Below are 7,511 nucleotides of genomic sequence, written 5' to 3' on the forward strand. Positions count from 1 at the left end.
ACAGGGGGGCTCGCTCGACCCACCAACGGACAGGCACCAGTATTGGGAGAGGGGGGCTGGCCGTCAGGGTTCACCGCGGCTCTGGCACAAACCCGGCGACACGGGCAGGAGCGGACTGGCCGTGTCGGCTTCTCACTTTTTGGATTTTAGAAGGGCATGACATGCCTATATCTGTGTCTCCCCCTCCTTTTACTCCTCCACCTCTTTTATTTTCGCATGACTATATGTACTTGTCACTTTTCCATGTGTTAGTTATGTCTTCTGAGCAGTTTGTCAGCTTTTGGACACCTTTGAAGGTGTTTTCTATGTGTTTCTATGTGTTTTTGTTTGCCTGCCATTGGTTTTAACGGTGTTCGAAGGTGTTCGACGAACCGAACCGAACTCGAACACTACGGGGGTGGCTCAACACTAGTGAAGGCGTCGGGGTAGTGTACTTAACTGCCAACTGGCTCAGAGGCCTTGGGGCTTCCATCATCTAAGTTACTTAAGGTCGGTGTCCGGCAAGGCGCCGTTCCATGCTAGCCGAGCTGGGCAGTAGGGCAAAACGTCATCAAAATAGTCTACAGCACACGGTGTTCCCAGGAGGTCTCCCATCCAAGTACTGTCCGAGCCCAGCCCTCCTTTGCTTCCAAAATCAGACAAGATCAGGCGTATCCAAGGTGGTATGGCCAGTAGATGCTGCTGGATCCATCGCCCGGCCAGCCTTTCTCAGGATCGCTTGGTGGCGAGCAATCTGGCCGTGACGGGGCGGGCTCCGAAGGGTCCATGCAAAGGCTGTGCCATCCCTACAGGTGTGGTTTGTTTAGCAGTGATTCACCCGCCGCATCAGGTGTCTTCAAAAATGTCTCGGCGCAGGGTCTTGTGCAGGCTAAACCCTTCATTGCGGTAATGTGACAGAAAGAGCAAGCTGGACCCGTAACTTGGGGGCGGAGCGAGACGTCCAGGGGTGAATGAAGGAAGAGGGTGAGATGGTTGCCAGTGACTTTGAGCTGCTCTTCAGGGGGGAGGGTCGTGTTGCCTGCAAAGATCTTCTGCTTGGGGTTACCGGTGGTTGCCTCCAGCCACGCGGGAGATGCTGGTCCTGGTGAAAAGGAGCCTAGTATTAAAAGTAAAGAAGCAACAATGCTGGAGGCCCACGGTGATCAGAAGGATGCTGGTATTTTGCAGAGATGAAATAGCGCAAGAGAGAAAGCAAATGAAAAAAAGAAAAGAGAAGGAATGTGTGCACTTGTGAAAGGGAATGGAAAAAAGGCAAAGAAGAGAGTGCCCCCTGCTGGTGGAAGGAAGGAAAAAGCAAAAGCCTACAGCACCTGGTATTCCCAGGCGGTCTCCCATCCAAGTACTAACCAGGCCCAACTCTGCTTAGCTTCCAACATCAGACAAGATTGGGCGTGATCAGGGTGGTGTGGCCGTAGGCAGAGACAAGCCTCTCACTTGCTGCTTTTCTACTTTGAAGTCTGGCTGCCGGATGCCCTTTCCAGTGTTCAGCAAGACCAGGTCCTTTTGTGCTTTCCCTTCTCTTCAATTTTTTTGCTGGCTTCCTTAAAAGGTCTTGTAGACACAACGCCCCACTCAGAGCCGCTGAGCTCACTGATCGGCTGCAGCGCTGTCGACGGAACGTCAGCTTCACGGCCAATGCCACAGGCCGGGAACAGAGGCGAGACTCACCGGTAGACCCGGGTAGGGTGAGTAGAGCGCGGTTAGTTGCTTTCTAATAGCCTGCAGCCGGGGATTAACTTTTAATGAAAGGGAACAATCCCTTTGACTGTCTGCAGCGCACCACACCTAGGAAGCGCACTCTCACACACAAGCCAGCATGCACACGTGCTCGCACGTGACAACACCCCCTATCTGCCCCAACATCCTCTCCGTCACCATTAGTGTTGAGCCACCCCCGTAGTGTTCGGGTTCGGTTCGGTTCGTCGAACATCGGGATGTTCGAGGAACTGTTCGTCGAACTGTTCGTCGAACACCTTAGAACACCGTCGAACACCGTTAAAACCAATGGCAGGCAAACAAAAACACATAGAAACACATAGAAAACACCTTCAAAGGTGTCCAAAAGCTGACAAACTGCTCAGAAGACGCTTTCTTTAAAAAAGCCGGCCGGCAATTCAGCAGCGGCATACACCGCTACCCGACAATTTAAACAAGAAGGAATAGAGCCTCACACATAGATTAGATAGATATAAACATGTCAGTCACATATATATGAAGTACAGTGACAGTGTTGCTTACTGTACTTGTCATTTAGTGTAAAGGATTTATTAAAAAAAATAATAGTGTTTTCATGCACCGTCTCTTTAAAAATGCCGGCCGGCAATTCAGCATCTGTGCCCGACAATTTATAACAGACAGAATAGAGCTTCACACATAGATTAGATAGATAGAAACATGTCAGTCACATATATATGAAGTACAGTGACAATGTTGCTTACTGTACTTGTCATTTAGTGTAAAGGATTTATTAAAAAAAATAATAGTGTTTTCATGCACCGTCTCTTTAAAAAAGCCGGCCGGCAATTCAGCATCTGTACCCGACAATTTATAACAGACAGAATAGAGCTTCACACATAGATTAGATAGATAGAAACATGTCAGTCACATATATATGAAGTACAGTGATAGTGTTGGTTACTGTACTTGTCATTTAGTATTAAATAAAGGATTTATTATTAAAAAAAATTGGCGTGGGGTTCCCCTTAATTTTAGGCTCTAGCGGAGGTTAAGCAGACAGCTGGGGCAGATGTTTGAAGCCTGGGAAGGGGGTAATACCCTCGGAGCTTCCCAGGCTACTAATATCAGCCCCCAGCTGAATACATAGCCTTTACTAGCTATTAAAATGGGGGACCCCCCCAAAAAAATGACGTGGGGTCCCCCCTAATTTAATAGCTAGCAAAGGCTAGGCAGACAGCTGGGGGCTGATATTAATAGCCCAGGAAGGGAGCCATGAATATTGGCCCCCTCCCAGGCTAGAAACACCAGCTGTCAGCCGCCCCAGAAATGGCGCATTCATAGGATGCGCCAATTCTGGCACTTAGCCTCGCTCTTCAACGCTGCCCTGTAGCGGTGGCAGGGGGTAATAGGGCTGGGGTTGATGTCAGCTTATAATGCCAGCTGACATCAAGCCCAGGTTAGTAATGGAGAGGCGTCTATAAGACACCCCCATTACTAACCCCATAGTCAAAGTTAACAGAAAACACAAACACCCAGAATAAAGTCCTTTAATTGAAATAAAGACACAATCCTTTATTGTTCTAAATTAAACCATACTTACCATCACGCCCATTCCAGCTGAAGCCAACGATCTCCTGCAATAAAAGAAAAATAATAAAGCAACATCATCCTTACCTTTCCATGGTTCCCACGACAGCTTCAGCTCTGCTACATCGAGATGACAGGCTGGACCGCAGCAGAACGCTGCCATCCAGCCTGTCATCCCGCAGACACTGAGAAGCGCAGGCATGCTTGCGCTCTGCAGTGTCTGGCTGTGACGGCATAAAGATGAGACGAGTTCATGTCCAATGAACTCGGCGCACCTCATGCACGTCACTGACAGCGTGGGAAAATTCTCACGCTGAAGCGCTGAGTGCAGGAGAATTCTCCCACGCTGTCAGTGACGTGCATGAGGTGAGCTCATGTCCAATGAACTCAGCTCACCTCCTGCACGTCACTGACAGCGTGGGAGAATTCTCCTGCACTCAGCGCTTCAGCGTGAGAATTCTCCCACGCTGAAGCGCTGAGTGCAGGAGAATTTTCCCACGCTGTCAGTGACGTGCATGAGGTGAGCCGAGTTCATTGGACATTAACTCGGCTCATCTGGATGCCCTCACAGAGAGACACTGTGGAGCGCAAGCAAGCCTGCGCTTCTCAGTGTCTGCGGGATGACAGGCTGGATGGCAGAGTTCTGCTGCGGTCCAGCCTGTCATCTCGATGTAGCAGAGCTGAAGCTGTCATGGGAACCATGGAAAGGTAAGGATGATGTTGCTTTATTATTTTTCTTTTATTTCAGGAGATCGTTGGCTTCAGCTGGAATGGGCGTGACGGTAAGTATGGTTTAATTTAGAACAATAAAGAATTGTGTGTTTATTTCAATTAAAGGACTTTTTTCTGGGTGTTGTGTTTTTTTTAAATACTTTACTAGAAATTCATGGTGGTCATGTCTAATATTGGCGTGACCCCATGAATTTTGCGCTTAGGGCCAGCTGATAATGCCAAGCTGGCCCTAACCCCTTTATTACCCAGTGAGCCACCGCATCAGGGCCCTGGATGAGTTGGGTACAGCGCCAGAAGATGGCGCTTCTATGAACGCACCATTTTCCGGGGTGGCTGCGGACTGCAATTTGCAGCGGGGGTGGCCCAGAAAGCTTGGGCCTCCCTGCGCTGCGGATTCCAGCCCCCAGCTGCCTAGTTGTACCTGGCTGGACACAAAAACAGGGCGAAGCCCCACGTCAATTTTCTTTAAATTATTTCATGAAATAATTAAGAAAAAAAGGGCTTCCCTATATTGTTGTGTCCGGCCAGGTACAAATAGGCAGCTGGTGGTTGGGGGCAGCCCGTTCCTGCCTGCTGCACCTGACTGGACACAAATATAGTGCGAAGCCCCACGTCAATTTTTTTTTAATTATTTCATGAATTTCCTGAAATAATTTAAAAAAATTGAAGTGGGGTTTCGCACTATATTTGTGTCCAGCCAGGTACAGCAGGCAGGAATGGGCTGCCCCCAACCACCAGCTGCCTATTTGTACCTGGCCGGACACAACAATATAGAGAAGGCCTTTTTTTCTTAATTATTCCATGAATTTCATGAAATAATTAAAAAAAATTGAAGTGGGGCTTCGCACTATATTTGTGTCCAGCCAGGTACAGAAGGCAGGAACGGGCTGCCCCCAACTACCAGCTGACTATTTGTACCTGGCCGGACACAACAATATAGGGAAGGCCTTTTTTTCTTAATTATTTCATGAATTTCATGAAATAATTAAAAAAAATTGAAGTGGGGCTTCGCACTATATTTGTGTCCAGCCAGGTGCAGCAGGCAGGAACGGGCTGCCCCCAACCACCAGCTGCCTATTTGTACCTGGCCGGACACAACAATATAGGGAAGGCCTTTTTTTCTTAATTATTTCATGAATTTCATGAAATAATTAAAAAAAAAATACGTGGGGCTTCGCCCTATTTTTGTGTCCAGCCAGGTACAACTAGGCAGCTGGGGGCTGGAATCTGCAGCGCAGGGAGGCCCAAGCTTTCTGGGCCCCCCCCGCTGCAAATTGCAGTCCGCAGCCACCCCGGAAAATGGCGCGTTCATAGAAGCGCCATCTTCTGGCGCTGTACCCAACTCATCCAGGGCCCTGGTGCGGTGGCTCACTGGGTAATAAAGGGGTTAGGGCCAGCTTGGTATTATCAGCTGGCCCCAAGCCCAAAATTCATGGGGTCACGCCAGTATTAGACATGACCGCCATGAATTTCTAGTAAAGTATTTAAAAAAAACACAACACCCAGAAAAAAGTCCTTTAATTGAAATAAACACACAATTCTTTATTGTTCTAAATTAAACCATACTTACCGTCACGCCCATTCCAGCTGAAGCCAACGATCTCCTGCAATAAAATAAAAATAATAAACCAACCTCATCCTTACCTTTCCATGGTTCCCACGACAGCTTCAGCTCTGCTACATCGAGATGACAGGCTGGACCGCAGCAGAACGCTGCCATCCAACCTGTCATGCCGCAGACACTGAGAAGAGCAGGCATGCTTGCGCTCCTCAGTGTCTCGCTGTGACGGCATCCAGATGAGCCGAGGTCATGTCCAATGAACTCGGCTCACCTCATGCACGTCACTGACAGCGTGGGAAAATTCTCACGCTGAAGTGCTGAGTGCAGGAGAATTCTCCACGCTGTCAGTGACGTGCATGAGGTGAGCTCATGTCCAATGAACTCAGCTCACCTCATGCACCTCACTGACAGCGTGGGAAAATTCTCCTGCACTCAGCGCTTCAGCGTGAGAATTCTCCCACGCTGTAAGTGACGTGCATGAGGTGAGCCGAGTTCATTGGACATGACCTCGGCTCATCTTTATGCCGTCACAGAGAGACAATGTGGAGCGCAAGCAAGCCTGCACTTCTCAGTGTCTGCGGGATGACAGGCTGGATGGCGGCGTTCTGCTGCGGTCCAGCCTGTCATCTCGATGTAGCAGAGCTGAAGCTGTCGTGGGAACCATGGAAAGGTAAGGATGAGGTTGCTTTATTATTTTATTTTTATTACAGGAGATCGTTGGCTTCAGCTGGAATGGGCGTGATGGTAAGTATGGTTTAATTTAGAACAATAAAGAATTGTGTCTTTATTTCAATTAAAGGACTTTATTCTGGGTGTTTGTGTTTTTTTTAACTTTGACTATGGGGTTAGTAATGGGGGTGTCTTATAGACGCCTCCCCATTACTAACCTGGGCTTGATGTCAGCTGGCATTATAAGCTGACATCAACCCCAGCCCTATTACCCCCTGCCACCGCACCAGGGCAGCGTGGAAGAACGAGGCTAAGTGCCAGAATTGGCGCATCCTATGAATGCGCCATTTCTGGGGCGGCTGACGGCTGGTGTTTCTAGCCTGGGAGGGGGCCAATATTCATTGCTCCCTTCCTGGGCTATTAATATCAGCCCCCAGCTGTCTGCCTAGCCTTTGCTAGCTATTAAATTAGGGGGGACCCCACGTCATTTTTTTGGGGGGGTCCCCCATTTTAATAGCTAGTAAAGGCTATGTATTCAGCTGGGGGCTGATATTAGTAGCCTGGGAAGCTCCGTGGGTATTACCCCCTTCCCAGGCTTCAAACATCTGCCCCAGCTGTCTGCTTAACCTCCGCTAGAGCCTAAAATTAAGGGGAACCCCACGCCAATTTTTTTAATAATAAATCCTTTATTTTAATACTAAATGACAAGTACAGTAACCAACACTATCACTGTACTTCATATATATGTGACTGACATGTTTCTATCTATCTAATCTATGTGTGAAGCTCTATTCTGTCTGTTATAAATTGTCGGGTACAGATGCTGAATTGCCGGCCGGCTTTCTTAAAGAGACGGTGCATGAAAACACTATTATTTTTTTTAATAAATCCTTTACACTAAATGACAAGTACAGTAATCAACACTGTCACTGTACTTCATATATATGTGACTGACATGTTTCTATCTATCTAATCTATGTGTGATTCTCTATTCCTTCTATTCTAAATTGTCGGGTACCGCTGCTGAATTGCCGGCCGGCTTTCTTAAAGAGACGGTGCATGAAAACACTATTATTTTTTTTGATAAATCCTTTACGCTAAATGACAAGTACAGTAAGCAGCACTTTCACTGTACTTCGTATATATGTGGCTGACATGTTTATATCTATCTAATCTATGTGTGAAGCTCTATTCTTTCGGTTCTAAATTGTCGGGTACCGGTGTATGCCGCTGCTGAATTGCTGGCTTTTCATGTTTCACTGTTGGCACTGTTCCCATGATTTGG

The 7,511-nt window shown here is 47.8% G+C and overlaps 1 non-coding gene and 1 pseudogene across 1 annotated transcript; both read right to left on the reverse strand.

Moving 5' to 3' along the window:
• Window positions 1–557: 557 nt before the first annotated feature.
• LOC141270217 (5S ribosomal RNA) lies at window positions 558–677 on the reverse strand (annotated as a pseudogene).
• Window positions 678–1,298: 621 nt separating this feature from the next.
• Window positions 1,299–1,417, reverse strand: LOC141267106 (5S ribosomal RNA). Its single transcript, XR_012321121.1, has one exon. It is a non-coding gene; the product is annotated as a 5S ribosomal RNA (ribosomal RNA).
• Window positions 1,418–7,511: the final 6,094 nt, after the last annotated feature.

This window comes from Phyllobates terribilis, unplaced genomic scaffold (genome assembly GCF_046119375.1).
Source record: "Phyllobates terribilis strain yellow unplaced genomic scaffold, ASM4611937v1 Scaffold_4__5_contigs__length_816908805, whole genome shotgun sequence".
Lineage (NCBI taxonomy): Eukaryota > Metazoa > Chordata > Amphibia > Anura > Dendrobatidae > Phyllobates > Phyllobates terribilis.